Genomic DNA, 21255 nt, shown 5'->3' with positions numbered 1-21255 from the left:
TTTAGATATCCTTGGTGTGCTGTCAGAGATCACACGTGGAGGGAGGGGAGTACATGGGGGCACTGTCCGTCTGCAAAAGCAGTGTTTATTGACTTTATGTAATGTTTTTATATGCAACTTTTGCATTTGCTTCATTATGAAATGTTGATATTTCAGATGTGAATAATTCTGACTCAGTGGGGATGCATGTTTCATTATGTTTCCCTTAAGCTGTAACTTCCAAATCATTCAAGAGCATGCCTTTCCTGTACCACTTATAGATTAGAAACTTTTTGCTGGAATACGTTTTGAAGCCATTCAAGAAGTATCATTAGCACAGCAGCAACCTACGTTAGTCTTGACTCTGGACCAACATAACTCAATGTTTTGCATGGAAACCAGGGAACCTTCACTATTTCTGACAATGGTTATGGAGGCGAAGAGGAAGACAATAAGGGCAACTGGATTCTCTAGTTTTCTTGACTCAGATCAGACGGATGCATGGTTTCAGTCTTGTCTTTCCTACAAAGGATATAATGTATACTAAAACTGTGAACCACTTGAGTGAGCTCTGGATGATCTTCAGGAGGTCTGTCTTCCTAAGAGAAAAGCTATGTGAAGATAATGTTTTTACTGGTATTGAAGTGGACTTTCCCTCTTCTCTTTCAGATTTTCAAAGATGTCATGAAAGTTAACTATCTAATCTATCTAATACTAGGACTCCAGTTGAAAGGAACAGTCACAAGATAGACCTTCTACTACCTCTTTCTCCTCAGAACAGTCTAGAAATGCTATACATCTAGCCACAATTCCATCTGATGGGGAATGGAGGCTGTTGGATAGGTATGGGAAAAACGTGTGTACATCCAGTAATTTGGCTATAAGGGCACTCCGGTACATGTCATAAGATATTGTTTCAAAGTTCTTTACATGTGCTATAGCAGGATTTTATATGCAAAAAATGCAACATTCTGGCAATAAAGATACACTGAATAAATGAATCTTCTCAACTTATGAAAGTGTATCCATGCAGAGAAATGAGTTTATGATGCCATGATGCAGCATCAGGGACAGCTTATGATACTGGACTGCTAGGCTGCACACCCTCCCAATTAAAAAGTAGCCAGCTTTTAGATATAAGATTGTTTGTTTTTTTGTTAAATACTCAGCTTTCCTGCTTTGAGGCTTGGGAGTTCCAAACTCTAAAAAGAAAAAAAAATTCAGCTGACTCAACTGGGCTATCTTTAAAACAGTATGTAGGCTAGATGATTTTTTAAAATGTATAAACATATTTATCCCCCCCTTTTTTACTTCATACTTTCTTGCTGTTAGCTCCTTCTTCCATTCCCAGACTTTCTCCAACTCACAGGTAGGGACAGTGGAGGTATCTTAAGGATGTCCTGAGGGGTCATTATGGCAACTGCTTCTGCCAGGGAGGATTGTTTTACTTAATGACCTACCCTCATTCCCCATTGCATTCATCTGTTCTGTCTAAGGGTTAATCCCCTTTAGGGACCATGCATCTCTTCAGGGAGCACCTTAGATGAATGCCCTACCCTCCTGGGATAGGCACACCCATCCCTGCCTGCCAGAGCCTCAGATGCCCAAGATGTTAATTAAATGCAGGTCACCTAGGACATAATTTGGAATTTATCCCTCTATGCCATGATGCTGGCCTGTGGTTACATGTGTTGTTATTTCCATGGGCTCAAGCTATTCATACACCTTTCCTCCATTCCCACTGATTTAGAAAGTGCTTCTGAAAGCAAAGCTGGACAGAGCCACTCTAAATCTCATAGCTCTGTATTTGCCAAGACAACTTTAGTTTTCAGGTTTGATGAAGTTATCCTCTATTCTGGCCTCTGCTTCTTTATAAGTCCTTACTTACTTAGCAGTAGGCAAAGTACTAAACCTCAGTCTTCAGCAATGAATCTCTTAGCTTGTAAGATAAAACTATAATCCTCTTGCTCATGCAGAATAGTTAGAAATATCCCTTCAGGGAGTATGGCCAGGTATTAATAATGAGGAATTATAATCCACAATAATGCAAATTTTTAGAAAATACATACAAACGTCATAAGCACTGAAAGAGTATTTTATCATTTTGTAGCAGCTTGCTCTGTATAAAACTGACATGGCATGCTCTAGTACACAAATTACACTATTATATTGGGTTACTAATATAAACCCACAGTAATGTAAAACACAAGAGTTTAAAAATAAAGGGAAATTTCATTTTTCATGGTAGATAATAAACATTATTTTAACTAGAGGAGTTGAAAGCTCAGTCAAGGCAGAATACATTATTCTTAAACCACATCTCATTTCTTGAAAAAGACCATATTAATAGGTTCATAGGTTCATAGGTTCATACTAGGCTATCTGCCCTAGGGCATTTATAAGCCTAGCCAGAGTGTGTTTGGCTTTCGCCACCCATTTTAAATTTATTTTGCTATGCCCTTTTTCGAGGTTAGTATACTGTGCCTCTGTCTAACAGTGACACAGAAGTGATACCCGGGGTAAACCTATTATCTCCCATCCACTCATCAAGATTCCTCTTGAAGAGAGTCAATGTGGGACTCTGCCTAACCTGGACTGGGATTTTATTCCAGAGTGAAGGGAGCCTCTGGGTTATGAATCTGTCCCTCCAGCATGTCCTATTTATTTCAGTGCTAAGGTTCAAGTCTCTCGAGCGTAGCTCGATGGGATTTGGATTTTCTGAGGTGCAGCATGTCCATTAATTCCGGGTTGGACATGGCTTTATACGTCAGGCACAGATCGCCTCTGAGCAGGCGGTATGCCACTGAGTAGAGCTGGAGTTTCTTTAACCGGGCAGCATATGGCATCTGTTTGAGCCCTTTGATCCTCTTGGTGAGGTACTTTTGGGGTCTTTCCAGTTGCTGCAGATGTCTGGTAAGGTACATCCCAAAAGGGGCATTGTACTCAATTATGGGCCTGATGAGGGATGAGTAAAGAGGCACGATGACCTCCCCTGATCTAGATGTGAATCCCTTCATGATTAGGTGGGCTATATAAAATGTTTTTCTAACCACTTTGGCCACGTGGTTGTCAAATGAGAGATTGCTATCAACTTGGGTCCCCAGGTCCCTAATGACTTCTTCTGTACTTAATGGATTACCACCTATGTGGTAATTTGTGGGCACTTTGTTTTTTGCCAAAGGGGATGACTATACACTTTTTGGCGTTTAGCTTGAGGCCATGGCTCTGGCACCAGTTGTCTGTTTCTATGAGGCCCTTTTGGAGGATGCTTGTGTCAGCTGGAGAGTTGATTATGGTGCCCAGTTTGCAGTCATCTGCGATCTTGGTCAGCCACAGTCCTTCTGTGTTGGCCTGTACCGCCGAGAAATATATACCGAACAAGAGAGAGGTCCCAGGACTGAGCCTTGTGGGATGCCACTTGTAACTGGTTTGGAGTCTGACATGGCTCCAGCAATTCTAACCATGTGGGTTCTGTCCTTGAGCCAGTTTGCAACCCATCTATTGACATAGGGGTTTATATTTAAGCTGGTGAGCTTATCTATAATGCCCGAGTGGTGTATTGTATCGAAGGCTTTTGTGAGGTCCAGGTAGGCTGTGTGGACCACCTTCCCCTCGTCAATGGCCTTGGTGACTGTTTCAAAGAAATCGACCAGGTTTAAGAGGCAGGATCTGCCCTTAACAAAGCCAAACTGGGTAGGGTCCAGTGTCTGTAGGTCCACAATATCTTTGTTTATGAGGTCCATGATGATCCTTTCCATAGCTTTGCAGACCAAGCTAGTCAGGCTTATGGGGCGATAGTTTCCAGGATCCGTTGAGGCACCACCTTTGTGGAGAGGGACCACTGTTACTGTACGCCACTCTTTGGGTACATATCCTGTAGTAAGGCTAAGATTGAACAGTAGTTTTATGTTTGGGTTTAGCTCTTCTTGGAGTTCATGTAGGACGCAGCCCGGGACACCATCTGGTCCCATTGATGCTGTGTTTTTTGGTTTGGAGAGGGCAGCTCTTACCTGAGCATCTGAGATGTCAGGGGGGCAGCACTCTGTTGGGATAGATATTTGCCCTTTTGGTGGGGAGATGGGGGAGAAGTTTGCACTGAACCTGTCAGCTAGGATGTTGGCAATGTCTGTGGGCTCGGTGTATTTTTTGTCATTTTGGACTAATTCTGAGCATATCTGGGAATTCCCACCCAGGTTCCTAACATAACTAAAGAAAGCCTTGTGATTATCCTTAGTGTCCTGTGCAATTTTTCTCTCGAAGCTGGCCTTAGACGATTTTATGAGTGCCCGTAGTTTTTTGCTAATACTGATCAGAGATGCCTTCCCTTTTGGGATTTTGCTCTATCATGTAGTAGCTTCCTCCTTCTATTGTATAGTTTGTTTATGGCTGGGGTCCACCAGACAGGACTTCTGCCTTTGGAGGATTGGGTCTTGGTTTTATTTGGGATTGCATGATCCATGCATTCCTGAAGGTGTTCATAGAATGCGTTTATAAAGGATTCTGCGGTCTGGGCTGTATTTTCCACAGGCCCGGGGGCTTTGAAGGATTTCGCCTCGGTTTTGAGGCATGTGAAATTTGCTTTAGAGAAGTTTTTCACTGTGGTTTTCTGGGAAGGGGGTGGGGTTGGGATGTGAATATCCAGTGAGATTAGTTTATGGTCTGATCTTACCAGTGAGGGATACACTTCTGGTCTGGAGCATAGTGTCCCCATGTTGGTGATGATCAGGTCCAGTATGTTTTCCCCTCTTGTGGGAGTGGTAACAAGTTGTTCCATAGCATTTGAGTTTATAAATTCTAGGAACCTTTGGGCTAGGGTGTTGGAGCTAGAGTAATGCTCCCAGTCTATGTTTGGGTAGTTGAAGTCGCCCAATATAATGGTGTTTGGAGAGACCTTCATATTTTCCAGTATTCTCAGGAAGGCCAAGTGGGGTTCCTGTGTTTGGGAGGGTGGTCTGTAGCAGGCTATAAACTGGAAGGCAGTTTTACCCACAGTTAATTGCTGTCTGTCTCTGCATCTTCAGTAAAACATAAAATAAAAAGCAATGCCAGTAATATCTACTTTAATATCCATAAGTGCTGATTTATTGGGCTGTGTTTGTTTTGATACATGCTATTTACTGATTCTACCTTGCAGTTCTATATTGCCCACATATTAAAATGCTTGCAATGAAATTAGATTCATTCAGAAGAATTACGGCTTATGGAACCATTCCATGCCTTTTCATAGTTGTAATATACATTTTTGACAATGAACGACCAGCAGAATTTTGATTGAAGCATTCCATAAACAATGTAAACCTACAGTCAGCTTTATTTATTATTTTTAATATGTTGGACTTTAAAGAATCTTTGTATATATACATTTCTGGGAATACACATCACCATTACAGGTTTAAACCTATAGTCATTAGAATATTCTAATTCTGTTTTTGGGAAGTTATGCAGTTGGTATTGTGGTATGTTAATGAGTAACACATTTGCTAAGTTCCAGGAGTAGCCCAGATACCAATCAATCATCCCAGAAGATTCTGGGGGTTCACTTGTCAGAGAGCAAGGGTCAAACCACCTTTCAAATGGAGGAAAACTATGCAACTTTGTATTCCACTCATCATAATTGCATCATAAAGGGATGCTCCCCCACACACATTTACTGAGACCATATCTTTTGCAACTCCTGAAAACTCCTAGAAACATGTCCTAGTAATGGACTTTCAGTAGTTTAACAACTTTATGACATTTAGTGACAGAGGTGACCCCAGGGCATTTAAAACACTGCCAGAAGACTGGCACATAGCAGAGGAGGGGTCCAGTTATATCATAACTCTCATACAGTAAAATGAAACAAAAGTCATATGAGCAGAACAAGTTAAGGAGATGCACATTAACTTTTGGGTACAAGCCAGATTCTAACCTTGGAGCCTTACAAAGAATTATATAAACATTTATGGAAAAAAAAAACAGTGCTGTTCTGATCTGAAGTCAACAATCTAATCCAGTCTAGTAGAGTCCAGAAAGAAAGCGGGGGGAGAGAGAAAGAGGTTCAAGCCATGAAGATGAAGGCAGATAGTTCACTTTTAGGAGACCGAGTATCTCACTATACATAATGCATTATCTCAAACTTAACATATTTTAGAAAAGAGTATGGTTCAGAATGAGCTATCGCTAAACTGACAGACTACATTGCTACATGTGTGAGAAAGGTCATTGCATAGTAGCATAGGAGCCCCACTTGAATATGATCCAGCCTTGCTGTAATTTTTCAGAAACTTGTTTGTTTGTCTTTCAGCTTTTTCCCGGTTAGGGGTCGCCACAGCGGAACTATGGTCCGCTAATGACTGGCAGTAAATTTTCACGAACGCTGAGGTGCCAGCTCAACGTTCAACCTTCAATGAAGGCACACCCATTTACGCATGTCTTTTGAACACCCACCCAACCACGGGCAGGACATGCAGACTCCACATAGAAGGCACTCCCCGCACTCCAGCCAAGAATCGAACGGGAGGACCTATGTAATTGTTCAGAAACTAAATATGAGTGACATCCGCGGTGGTGCAGCGGTAGTGTTGTTGCCTCACAGCAAGAGGTTCTCCCGTTCAATTCTCGGCTGGAGTGCGGGGAGTGCCTTCTGTGTGGAGTCTGCACATCCTCCCCCCAGTTGGGTGGGCATTCGAAAGACATGCGTAAATGGGCGTGCCTTCGTTGAAGGTTGAATGTCGAGCTGGCACCTCGGCATTTGTGAAAAATCTACTGCCAATCATTAGCGGACCAGAGTTCTGTTGTGGTGGCCCCTAACTGGGAAAAGCTGAAAAGCAACAACAACAGCGTTGGATGTATGCCCTATACTTTTTCCATATTTTAAAGCAGGTAAAAGGGAACCCTAAGAGCTCTATAATGTTAAGTGAATTACCCAGAATCACACAGGCAAACGAAGGTAGTAACAAATCATACCCTTGACTACAGGAAGCGGCTCACTAAGAGATTAAAGCCTGCAGCCTTTGCGCTAACTACCAGATCTTTACTTGTATCTTCATTTTCTGATAAATCACTGAAGGTTAAAATCAGTAACATTTACAATCTGTCAGTAATACCACTTATTACAGTTTTTCTTTTTAGTTTTTGTTTTTCAAGCATTCAGAAAATGCATGTTGATGCAAAAACTGTTATGTTAACTTTTAAATGAGTTAGACTAGTTTGCCACTTGTCAAGCTCCATTTCTGCAAAACATCACTGATTTTGCCTCATATTTATATCCTGTCCCTCATTAACTTCTTTTCTTTCTGGTAAATTACTGAGGATTACTGATAGTCAATAATATCAGTCATTACAATTTTATAGGTTTTATTGCTCAGAGAATGCACGTACATGCAACACTTATTGCTCTGTTAACATTTTAAGTCATTTGGAGTTGTCTAACACTATTTTAACTAACTGCTTCTTGTAAGTGAAAGGATTACTGGGTTTGAATCCTTTCACCTCCATTTCCCTACTTTGAGACTTTGAACAAGTCATCAAACTAGACAGTGCTCCTGGGTCACCTCTAACCAGGAACACTTTGTCCATTGGGTTTTCCTGGTTAACAATGCATCAAATAATGTTTAACATTTGTCCCTTACTATCCTTTATTGTTTTGGGTTTTTCTGGAATTCTTGATCAAAGAAACCAAAAGGTATTTTGGTCTAGTCCTTTTAAAATGTGTAGTTTTTGGTAAATTGTTTCATATTGTGGTGACTAGTAATGACAGGCGTGTGAGTTTCAGATTTTGTGTTTGATAATCTAAATCTTGTTATTCTATCAGTGTTGTAAGTATATAATGGAAATATGTAAAATCTGTTCCTGATTTTCTTCCCTGTTTCTGATTCTTCAGCTAAAAAGTTGAGAGGAAAGATGGGAGTTGCACTGTATGGTTCAGAAATCAGTGATCTGAGATATATGTCTTGGCCATTACTTATGAATTGAATCACTTGATTGTAAACAATCTTAAGTGTATAGTCATGCAAGTGGCTGTAACTGATGAGTGCATGTGCATGTGGGTCAAAGATCAAAGTATTAGCAATGTAGCTGGTACAATGAAGAAATCATAACTGAGATGGGAAGAAAGGAGATTATTGGTTACTCAGAATTTCTAAGTAGAGATGCTAAAAGTGAATACAAGAATAATTTACTTATTTATTTGTGTGTGAGTAAGGGATCATGGACTTTTTTAACTTACGCTCATCTCTAATGTTTGAAGAGCTGGGTGTGTGGTATAACACATTATACCTGCTGTATAAATTTTTGTCTTCTAAATAGGGTCAAAGGAAACTTTTATGTTGTAACCAAGTGACTGTTTTAACAAGCAAAAAGATACTGGGATATCAAATAACTTTTTATAAGTATACAGTTCACAGTTTAACTGTTAATAAATGTGTCACATTGTGCATGATAACATAGTATTCTACATTTTGAAGATAGAAGGTTGACTCTGGTTGTAGTTTCTTTAATTTTTTTTGCTTGCTGATGTTATGGATTGTATGGTGCAGTATTTATGATGCCTGCTTCCTTGATGCTGACTGGAGTTGATTGTGCTTTTTGAGGGGTTGTGAGCATCGCTTGGCTTGAACATCTGGGGCTTTGGACTTTTCCAACTTGAGTTGTTTCTCCCAAGAGTCATGACAGAAGAGTTGAGTATGTGGTAAAACACGTATAAAGTAATATTGTTTAAACATGCTGCGAGTTATCTCCCTAGATGTTAGTACATTTTGCCCATTTGGTTTACCCTTTGAGAAATAGTACAGTGTCCCATATTTTGAAGATGGAAAGTCAACTACAGCTGCAATTTCCTTAATTCTCTTGCTTGTTCCTGCTATGGGTGTTATGGTAATGTCAAACCATACCAAACAGTTTGAAAATGAAGACGCTTCAGCTTAAGACATTAAGGATATGTGGGTTTAATTATCTAAGTCATTAAAACTATGAATTTGTCTGCTGCAACTTGTTCATAGACAGTTCTAATAACATTCAGAAAAGCAAAACCACACTGTTTAACATCCTGCATATCTAAAAAGTATTAAATTACTGGAATGGGTTATTGTGACCAGACATTCCCTTTTGAGTGTTACCCATACCTCTCAACTGTCTCTGTTATTACAGATTGACCCTGACTTTTTTCAAATGTCTGTCCTGTTCCTCGTAACATTTTTGGTTTTCTGGTAAATCCCTCATGGTTACATTTAGTCAGCAATGTCATTCATTGGAGTTTTATGCTTCTTATTGTTCAAAAAATGCATATTTATGTGAAAGATGTTGTTCTATAAACTTTTTTTTATGTGAATTAGAGTAATATTTAAAAAAAATCCTGATTTTTATTACCCCGGCTATCTCCAGAACACTTAAGCAAATAAGTTAAGAGGTATGGTGCTACCCAAAGCATTCAGATATAAATTATTTCTACTGGAGTTGTTTTAGCAAACCAGAAATAGAGTACTAGGGCATTACTGTTGCTGCATTTTGCTTATCACAATTTTATCAGTGCTGTTTTCTTCGGGGGGGGCTAGAAAATAACGTGTTTGTTTGCAGTCTCAGAAGCTTAACAGGTAACACAATAGCCTTTGTTGTAGAAGACTGCAGTTTCTGTTTCCAAACCAGGTGCTTGGATTATTTTTCCAATACAGACATTGCAGTACAGCATGGGGGTGTATTACACTATTGGGTGTGTTATCCTTTGGGTGAGGCATTAAACTGATGCCCCATTTGCCTGAGTTAGTGGTAGCTCAGATGGATATAAAAGATCCCACAACACTTATCAAAAAGAGTAGGGATTCTTTATTAAACACCATATCATATTTACAATATTTGCATATTATTATACATCGATTACAATTATTTACGTCTTTTGCACTTGTACTCTACCATCCACTTAAATTTTCCAGCATATCCCATTCTTATTTATATTCTTTATCTGCCCCCCCATTCTTTTTTTCTACAACCAAAATTATATTTTCTTCGATATTTCTGACAATATCCATTTTCTTTTAAATTTTATCTCATTTAATCTTTCATTCCATATAGTCCATATTATATAAAACACATTTTTATCTATTTTCATAGCATATTTTCCTTCTTTGTTACCATAATAACTGTCTTATATTCATATTTATATCCTTCATTCTTTTAATGGCATCTACAACCTTATTTTCACATAATTTTCCCATAATTTCTTCTCCCTTTTACATCTTAAAACAACATGATCTGGAGTTTCAGCTTCACCAGAATAAGTATGTATTCCTTCTATTTTTTATATGGCATATTAGCTTTTACTGGCAACGTCTTTATTGTTAATCCCCACAAAAAATCTCTACATTCTAATTTTTTACACCACTCTATTCCCACCTTTATGGCTTTTATTTTTTCACGCTTTTGTTGTTGCATTGGATATACACAATGATATGTATCCATCATATTTAAATGCCCTTCTTTCCTATTATTTTCTATATTACCTATTCATATTTTCCATAACAAAATTCTGTCTTGAAATTCTTTTATTTCATCATTCAAATATCCTTTCCCTCTTTTCAATTTACTCACCCTTTCCCATATTTCCTTATGTTTTTCTTTCATTACTAAACTTATCAAAGACTTATGAATTACTTCCTTCATTTAACCATATCAATACTTTTTTTAATAAATTCATTGATGCTGCACGGACAACAGGAATAACTAAACCCAGTCCTGTTTCCTCTTCTTTTACATATAACACTCCTGTTTTAACTGGGTATAAGCTAGATCCCCATATAAATGAGAGCACAGTCTACATTAATTATTTTTCATACTTTGCAGGAACCATAAATAAACTCACTAAGTATGCAATTTTTCCTAATAAAACAGATTTTGTAAAATATACTTTCTTCTTTAAACTACTCCAAGTCGTTTTGGGTTTCTAATACCATGATGGAAATGGACTCCATTATAAGTCAAATTATGATTAAAGTTCAAGAAATTAGTATTGTTTCAATCTTTGATGTTGGTAACATATCTAAGTATGTCTTTTTTATAAAATGGTGTAAGAAACCTCTCTGTGTGGAAGATTTTCAATCCATATATATCTATTTAATCACTGTATATTAATCAGATCAGATAATGGTAATAAAAGTAATGAACTTAAACTCATCCTAAGTCAAAAAAATAATAAAAAACATATAACATATAATTTGAAATATTGTACAGAATTATTAAGTGTTCAAAAGTAATCCAAGCAGGGTAGGCAGTCTGTTTCCAGTTGAAAATCCTTTATTACGTACACAGACTTTGCGTAATAAAGGATTTTTGACTCTTAAGTAGGAGCATTGTTTTTTCTGTTGTTAACCAGGATGGTGTGTGTTAAGGGTGCGCATACAAATAGTTTTTACTCATGGCTAAATCTTCATGTAAAGGTGTTAATAATGTTAGTCAGAAGTTAGGTACTGCATTTGGGCATGGGGTTTTCCAATTAGGAGCTTTACTTAACTTTGTTTCAATCTCTCTGGCTGTTACTTCACCCTATTTCATATCCCATACATTTCACCTGTTTATTTTTTTCTTTTACTTCTTCTATCCATTTAGCATATTTTTTATGTTTTTCAGGATCTTCATAGATATTTTTCTAAAACATTTGTCTTTCTTCTTTTTTTGATGGTGTTTCAATTCATTTCGCCTTGTTTCCCAATTGTCTATAAAACTTTTTTGGGTCATCAATCATTGCTTATTTTGTACTTTTCCTTTATATTTATATGCATATCTTCTGTGTTTTTCTGCCTGTGCTAACATTTTTAGTTTATTATTTGCAATAGTACATGGTAGATCCTGATCTGTTCTGCCACTGTGCATTGCTTTTATCGGGTCTATATTAAAATCTCAAAACCTCACTTACACGAATACGGAAACGTCGACACATATATAGTGAACCGCAAAAACACTGAACGTCCTGAAGCGTGAAATTCAAAAAGTTGAATCATCTCAGTTAGCCAACCCCACCACCCGCTACATACTACCTACCCAAACAAAATAAATAATCCACACTTCCCAATATCTACACTTCACCCATATATCCCATATCCTAATCAAACATTCACCACACACAAATGTATCTAACTATAAACAAACAACACCCAACTACAGGAAAAGTATAAATTACGTATACATTCAGCTTCACAACTATATTACTATACATACATTTAACATAACCCTACTTCTAACCCTAAAGTAAAGGTTGCATGTATTACTATGTATGCACTTGCCTTAACCCACACCCTAACCCTAAGGTCCGTAACTATGGCACACTTACTTTAGGGAGCTATACCGGATAAGGGCCAACTATGATGATTTGACATTTTGAATTTTGCTCTTTAGGACATTCGGTGCTTTTGTGGTTCACTATATATATGTCGACATTTCCGTATTCGTGTGAGGTTTCGCGATTTTAATATAGACCCCTTTTCTCACATCTATTTTTCTGAGTATTTTTTTGATCTATTCCCTCTTCTTACTCTTCTAACAGTGATGCCTCTTGTCTTAATTGCTTTATAGTTTTCTATATTCAATATTTCCATGATGGCATTTAATATCTCCCCTTCCTTTCTCTTACAGCCCTGTGTTTTTGTGGTAAGACTTATCTGTTATTAATTTAGCTGCACAGCAATATACCCTATTTACTTCTGTTATATTGCACAAATATCTATGAACAGTCCTAATTACTGTGTTCATTTGTTTTATCAAACTTCTTTTTTGGTTTTATTGACTTTCACTGTGCAACTCCATCTGAACTTTTGTACCGGTTTCCTATGTAGGGCTCCAAAGTATCTTCATATGGCAACTGATCAGATGTTTCCTGCATCACTGGTTACTCTTTAATTTGGGGATCCATTGCTCTATCCTGCTGTGATGTTATCAAAGTTAGATTTTCTACACTAAATCCTTCCCTTCGCAGGTATTCCATAACTTCAATTTCTATTTTTTAACTTATACTTTACAAATGTTCAGTTCTATATTCCCTTTTCATGCTCTTATTTTATGTATTGTGAATTTTTTTTATATCTGGATGCCTTTGCCTGTATTTCTCTTTAAATATCTTTGGGGCTGCTTTTTATTGATTAATTTGGCTTTCTCCTTTGCATAAATATTGCACCATATTGGATCTCTCTTTCTTTCCCATATCCACATTTCTTTTTTATACCTTTTAGAAGTATCTAGTTATTTTTGTTCTTTATATTTTCTCACTTCCTCAGTCACTTTTTGCAAATGGTCCAAGGTTTCTGGGTCTATATAATGTTTTTCATAAATCTGTTGTATTAATGAGCACAAATTGTTATTTGAAACTTCTGACAGTTTTTCTTGTTCATGTATTTTTCTTTCCTCTAATTTCTCTATTAATCTTTTGTATATTTTCTGTCTGGAAATTCAGGGCTTCTTGCATAATAGTAGCAATATATAACTTCTTTCTTATCCTCAGTAGTCCACTCTATCATCTTTATGTCTCTTTATTTGGCCTATCAATTTTTGTGATTTTTGTGGACTATTACTTCTTCTACAATGGTGGTGGTGGGGGGGGTGGCATCTTCCCCCTGGGCCTGGCCTTCCCCATTGTAAGAATGTATTTGTGTATTGAAAAATTCACACTGTCATGTTTTTCCAGTCCTGGCAATAGTGCACCTACCAGGATTAAGCATTTTTTTATTCTGGGTCTTGTGCACCCAGCTATGCTTTTTATTTTTTAACCTACTTCTGTCAATGGTATATGCTATTTAATGGCGTACATTATCTTATTAAAGAGGCATTACAGCGAATGCCTCTTCATCAACCTCTAATGAATGAACCGCCAGTTCTGCGAATGGCTGATTCAGGGAAAAAAAATACTGATCTGGCCAGAAATGAAACATCACTACAAACACATAAAACTAGGGGACTTTGCACCCCACACCCCCCTAACTAAATATACCAACTCCGAGATCTCACTACAGTGGGGAAAGAGGTAAATTCACACTGATGGCCAAACAAGTTTTTTTTCCCTAGGAAAAAAAATTGCTGAATCGGCCATTCTTTAGGGGTTGATGAAGAAGCATTCGCTGTAATGCCTTTTTGATAAGATAATATAGGCTCCTATTTAAAATACAGTCTATGTATCAGTATCATCTTGGTGAGATTTTGTGAAAGTCAGATTTTACCTCGTGAAGGTACTCATCAAGACTCATCAAGACTCTCCTTTGCTTGCTGATTTATTATCTCTCCATTTGGATCCCTTCTGATTTATCATTCTCTCCATTCAGATCCCTGATGACTTATCATCTATCCATTCAGACCCCTTCTTTTTAATTTCTCCAACTCTTTTGGGTTTCTGATACCATGACGGGAATGAACCCCATTCCTAAGTCAACGTATGATTAAAGTTCATGAAATTAGTATTGTTTCACTCCTTGATGTCAGACAAAAGTGCTCTTAGCAACACCTGTAACATGCCAACAATGACTCCTTCTGCAGATCATACGGCATTATATGTATTGGTAACATATCTAAATATTATGGTAGACTCTTTTCTATAAGACCTGTTGCTCCTACTACTATTGGAACTACCTGGGTATCCTTCTTCCACATTGCTCTCATTTCTGCTTGCAGATCCTGATATTTTACAACTTTGTGTCTCTCTCTATGCAGGACACTGTAGTCACTGGGTGTGGTGATTTCAATGATCCATGCTACTTTTGTCTTATTTTCTTGGACTACTATATCTGGTTTTCTAGCATCTATCTATCTTTTGAATTGTTAGCAATGGATGATCCCATGTGATGTAGACTTTGTAACTTTGTATGATGGTTTATGGCTCAGGTTTCCAGTGCTTTTCAGCCACTTCAGAACCATAATGTTTGCACAATGCCCAGTGTAACAGTTTTGCCACATTATTATGCCTTTCAGTATACAGTCCTTCTGCCATTAGTATGTCACAACCTGCAACAGGTGTGCGACTGTTTCCAGTTTGATTTTACAAAACCTACATTTGTTTGTTTCTCCCACATGTTCAATGGAATTTGTAAGCCAGCATGTATGAAGCCCACTGTCTTGAGCTGCCAATATTAACCTTTCATCTCTTGGTTTGAATTCAACCTCTCCTTAACCATGTGTGCGTTCATTCATGATCAACATGTGGTTCTTCCAGAAGTTTTCTATACTTGCAACTATATTTATGCATTTTCCAAATTTCTTGCCTTTTCATCTGGTTCTTCACCTTATATTCTTTCTTTTGTTTTTTTGCACATTCAGGTGGTGTCTGGTTTTTATCTACTTCTGGTTTGATTTCCATTCCTACTTGATGCCGATATGCTTCTGCTAGGTTAAGCAGAAAAGTCATCTTAGTTTTATTCTCCTCATGTTTCAAAACTTTCATTACATTTGGGTCTTGTGAGGTCAGCAGATATGTGTGGAGTCCTACGATTGCAGATCTATACATGTAATTAATTTCAAGGAGGCCCATCCCTCCTTCAGAATGGGGAATATGTAATCTTGGTATGCACTGCTAGATCATTTGGTGAGCATGAAGCATCCTTCTTGTTTTAATATCTAATTTAGCCAACACATTTTGTGGCCAATCAATCACTCTAAAACTGTAAGTTAGGACAGGAAGGGAAAATTGATTCATAGCTTGGATTCTATTCCTAGACATCAGTGCTGTTTTCAGGATTAATTTTAGTCTTCTGAAGTATTCCTTACTATGTTTTATATGGCCTATGTTAAATGAATGAACAATCAAAATGTCGAGTACAACATACTCAACAACATTTGATTGATCGTTCATTTAATTGGACACTCCAAATGCCGAAATTCAGAAATGTTTTGGTTGGCCATCCCAGCCAGTGTAGCATGTGATGTAGACATGCTACAATGTGTGGAATGGCGACGTTGCAGGCTGCTTTGTTTAATATACAAACTCCGAGTTCGCTGTACATTGGGGAAAGGGCAATTTCCTGGTAATAGCTTGTTGCGATTATTGGGAAATTGCTCTTTCCCCAATGTACAGCGATCTTGGAGTTAGCATATTTAGTTAGGGGGGTGAAGCCCCCCACTTCATTTTAAAAGTAGGTGTGATTGTGTAGGTGTGTTAGTGTTTGAATGATGTGAGTGTGTAGGGGTTTGTATGCATTGGTTGTATGTGTGTGTTTTGTATGTTAGTGTAGGGGAGGTGTGGGACAAAGAAAATCTTTCGATTTTGTTTGTTTCAGGCTTTGAGGGTTCGAGGTTTTGAACTGACAATCATAGTGTGTCGAGTATGTTGTACTTGACATTATGATCATTCGTTCATTTAACATAGACCCATTTTATATGCATTTGTTCATGTTTTATTGCTGATCCTTCATCATTTCCTAAGTATTTATACACTCCCAGTTGCTCAAGTTCTTTTATATCACATTCTTGTCCCAAACTGATGTTTTCCTGGTGCTGCAGTTTTCCTGCTTTAAAGGTTGCTTTTGCACATTTATCAAAACAAAATGACATTCTAATATAATATGAAAAAAATTTGACAACATGGAGCTGTGCTTTCAGTTCCTCATCTGGTGAGCTATACAGTTTTAAATCATTGACAAAGAGAAGATAAGAAGTCTTTAGGCTTTGTTGTTTTCTAGGAACCAAATTATAGCTATTGCCTAAGCTGCTAAGTAAACAGCTTAATAGGTTAAGGGCAAGGCAGAATAGCAATAATGACAGACAGTCACCCTGGGATATCCCCCTTTGAATTTTTATCCCTGGGATAGTAATATGGCCTTTGTCATGATAAATGGTCTGCTATTGTTTCATGGTCACTGTAACATAGTCAATCAGTATAGGGTGTATCTTACAATTTTTTAAGCACTCTTTTATCCAGGAATGTGGGATACTATCAAATGCTTTTTTGTAGTCAATCCATGCCATTCTTAGATTCTTCCCCTTTTTACAGTTCTCCACTATGACTTTATTTAACAACAAATGATCCTTTGTTCGATATGACTTTCATTTATTGCCCTTTTGTTCTACTGCCATAATTGAGTTTTCCCCTTCCTATATGACAAGTTATATGTCCTCTAAAATAAACATATATTCCTTAATTTTTGTATTCTATTATCCCATTGTTGCTTTTTATATAGGTTAATAGCAACATTTTATACATAATATTTCTATTTTTTCTGTATAAAACTAAACATCTCCTAGTTTACCTATTAATACTAACTCTTTACTTTTATCCTTATTTATATGTATATCAATAGCCTGCAAATAGTAATTTGCTTAATAACTACCTCCATCCATTCATTATTTTTTGTCATTAAAACTATATAATCTGCATAAGAAAATGTAACTGGTGCTTTAATTCCTTCTATAGCCCTGTATCCTGCTATTCTTAAACCTACATTTATTTTGCTAACAGCTGCATTGATAATCAATGCAAATAAAATACTACTCGCTGGACATCCCTTTCTTATACTGCTTCTTATATCTATTTCTTGACTTAACCAACCATTGACCACTATGTTCACATTATTTATTTTCATAAACTGAAACAAATGTTTTTATTATTCTTTCACTTATATTATAATCTTTAAGTATGTCCCATAAAATTTCATGTTGTATCTAATCAAATGCTTTACTCAAATCACCTGACATCATTTTAACTTCTGACTTCATGTTTATTATATCATCTGCAATATATCTTATCAACAGAAGTTTTTGACTTCCTTTCCTCTTTTTCCCTAATATTGTTTCTTCAAGTGTTTTATTTACTTAATTTTCTAATCTCTTCTCTATTATTTTTTTAAATATCATATAATTTGCATTAGTTAACATTTTCAGTCTCCAGTTTTTTATGTCCTCCTTTTCCCATTTCTTCCATATAAACTTCATAACTTCAACACCTTTCTCTAACCATTCATTTAATACTTCCACAAAGTGCTTCTTCTGCCAATCTAGCATATCTTTATAGATATAATATTCAGTCCTATTCAGTCCTGTGGCTGATTCCACATTTACTGTCTTTAATACATTACTCAATTCTTCCACATTTATTTTTTCTATCACTTCATTATCCTCTTTAGCTATTTTTTAACTTTCCACTTTTGTTTTCCTTCTGCCTTATTCTTTTTAAATATCTTTTCTAAATATTATTTTATTATTATCATTTCTTGTGTTTTAAAATTTTAACTTTTCTCATTTCTTATTTCTCTTATTGTTTTTATTTTCTTTTACTACTTTATTTAAGTAGAGTGCAGCATCTTTTATCCCTTGTAAAAATATATTTGTTTAAACATTTTTTTTAAATGTTTTCTTAATTCTTTTCATATATCTTCCTTTCTCTTTCAAAACAGTATTTTTTTATTTCTTACTACCTCTCTAAATGTTTCATAACTTACTTCCTTATATTTTTGTTTCTCTTCTTTTCTTTTTAAACTTTGCCATTCCAAAAAGCTTTTCTTACATTTTTCTTTAAAACGTATCCGCCAACATATCCAGTTTTTATAAAACACTCTCATACCTACATGCTCTTTCCATAATTGTTTAACCCTTTCTCTACCTGCATCCTCTAAATCTTTTCCATTTAATCTTTAATACATTTACCTATTTTTATATTCCCCATCTTGAATTTCGATCCAAATTGCCAGATGATTTGAAAATCCTGTAACCTTTATTCCTTTTTGTATAATTTTCAAACTTTCCAAAACTGTAAAATAATCTATCTCTATTCCATTTATAGGTCCTCTGTTTATTATCCTATATATAAATATATATATATATATATATATATATATATATATATATATAACATTTTCCACTTTTCAATATCTATGCTATTATCTTAACATCAGCACCCTTTTCTTAGGTCACAGTTAAAATTCAACTCTAAAATTATCACCATGTTCACACTTACATAATCTAAAATTCTTTTGAACATATCATTTCTTTCTGTTTTGTAATATATGCATAAACTGCAATAATTCTATAAACCTGTTTTTTTCTACTTCACATCTACCACTGTTACTCTATGCAATATTACTAAAGTATATCCAAAATTCCTATTGACATGTGACATAATATTTCTATACCTGAACATGTTTCTTTTCCTAAATTCCAATTAATCTCACCTTCCCCATAACTTTTTTTTTACTTGTAGTCTCTCCCCAATCTGTTAAAATTCTCATATCTTCAAGTATAATAATCTCCATGTCAAGTGTTACACACAATTCCAATACACCTAGCCTTCTTTTGATATTTTTTATACTATTCACATTTATTGCCAAAATTCTCAGCTTTTTATTGTTTACTCGATTTCCCTTCTATCCATTGCCTTTTTTATTTTCTTTCATACCTACACTCTTGAATTCCTGATTCCTGTCTTTACCCTTTTCCCAATAAAATTCTTTTTTTCCCGTAATTATTCTTCAATTTATACCCTTTTATCACTCATTTCTACTATTTCTCTATCCCCTTCTTTTTCTAGCCTTTTATATTTTGCTTTTCCATCTTTTCCTATCTCAGTATTATCTATCATTATTTGTTCTTCCTGCTCCTTTTCTTGATCTACTTCTATACTTTCTCTCATACTATCTCTTGTTCCTTCCCATACTTTTCACCCCTGTGTCATTATCTTCTGTATTTTTCTTACAATCCATCCGTAAATGCCCCATTTGTTCACATTTCATACATTTCATTTCAGATTGTTTAGCTTTGTGCCCCACTTTCTTTTGTCACAATTGCTAATTAAATAATCACTCTTGCCACAATAGAAACACATTTTTAGTTGCCCCCAATATTTCACAGTACCTCTGTTTCCTTCTACATTTATCATGCTTAGAATATGTATTATGTTTTCATTTTCCGTTTTTAATGCAATACTACATTATCAATGCCGGGTCCATAAACCTCTGTTATCATAATTTTTTGTAATCTCTGTAACATTTTTACACACAGTATTTAAAGGTCTTTTAATACTTTTTTCTACTTCAGTTTGAAAATGAACAGAAATTGTCTTTTTTGTCTCTCTGTTGAATACTTGAATAACATATGAGTTCCATGGACTGCAGTTTTTTTTTTTATTGTTTCAAAAAGTTCTCCACATACTGCCCTGATTCAAAAGAAAAATGTCACAAAAAGTGTCTTTATTAATATGAATAAATGCATTTACCTCTTTAGGTGATATACTCAATGGTGATATTATATTATCCCAAATGTCATACCTATCCAGTTCTTTCTCTTTTTTATGCTTATTCTTACAAAAAATGATTTCTCCTTAATTTCATTTTCTTTTCTTCTCTCCTTCTTTTACTGTCTGCATGTACAACTTCTTCTTTTATCTTGTTATCTCCTCTACTACTTCTTCTTGTATTCTTTCCATGATATCCCCCATGACACAGCTATTTCATGCTCCAGTTTACTTTTATTAATCAAGTCATTTAAATAAACATCCTGCAATCCTCCCAATTGGAGGGCTGTAATTATACAGCCAGGCTGTGACTCACTTTCTCCTTCAAACAATATTTACTTAAACAAAAACTCTGAATCTTGCAAAGGTCATACAACCTTCACATCACTCTCCACATGCACCTCTCACTTCTCATTCGGTACAGACATCTCCTTTAGACATATGTATGCCTTTTCTCCTTCTGCTACATCCTTTTGTAAAGATTCAATTACCTTCTCACTAAACATCATCTCTGAACTCTCCTCCTTTCATTTAAACTCTTTTCCAAATAACTCCTCCACACTGCACATGTTTGCCATATTCCTTCCCACTTCTATGAGCCACCACTGCACTCGGACTGGAAGCAGGAAGTCTCACAACAAACAGTATCCCTGCTCACTAATGAGTAGAGGAAGTTCCCAGGTGTCCTGGCCAAATTTCCACTAGTCAGTATGAATGCCACCTTCTGTCTCCCCAGAAAAGAGGCCATTGACTTAGTGGGAATAACTCAGTCAACAAGAAATATAAATACATAAATTATGGTTGCCACTATTATTTCATTATATCTTTGTACTCTGTTTTAATGCATCAGAATGATTGATTAAGTGGGTATGGTTATTATATCTCAATGGACTTTCTGTTGTAAAGTGATTCATACAGTAGATTTATAGATTAATTTATTGTTACTAGGCTAACATCCTAAGATGGGGCCTTTCTAAGCCTAGCCAAGTTTTATTGAAAGAATAATGACATCCTGTAGCCAAACAGGACAGTGAGGGTCAGGCATTTATAAACTTCATCTGTCTGTAAGGGATACGGGTGCCAGGCCAGGTGTAAATTTTCTATTACCCATT

Source organism: Protopterus annectens, chromosome 1.part2, assembly GCF_019279795.1.
Source record: "Protopterus annectens isolate FY-2018-M chromosome 1.part2, PAN1.0, whole genome shotgun sequence".
Classification (NCBI taxonomy): domain Eukaryota; kingdom Metazoa; phylum Chordata; order Ceratodontiformes; family Protopteridae; genus Protopterus; species Protopterus annectens.
This window is presented reverse-complemented; position numbering follows the sequence as displayed.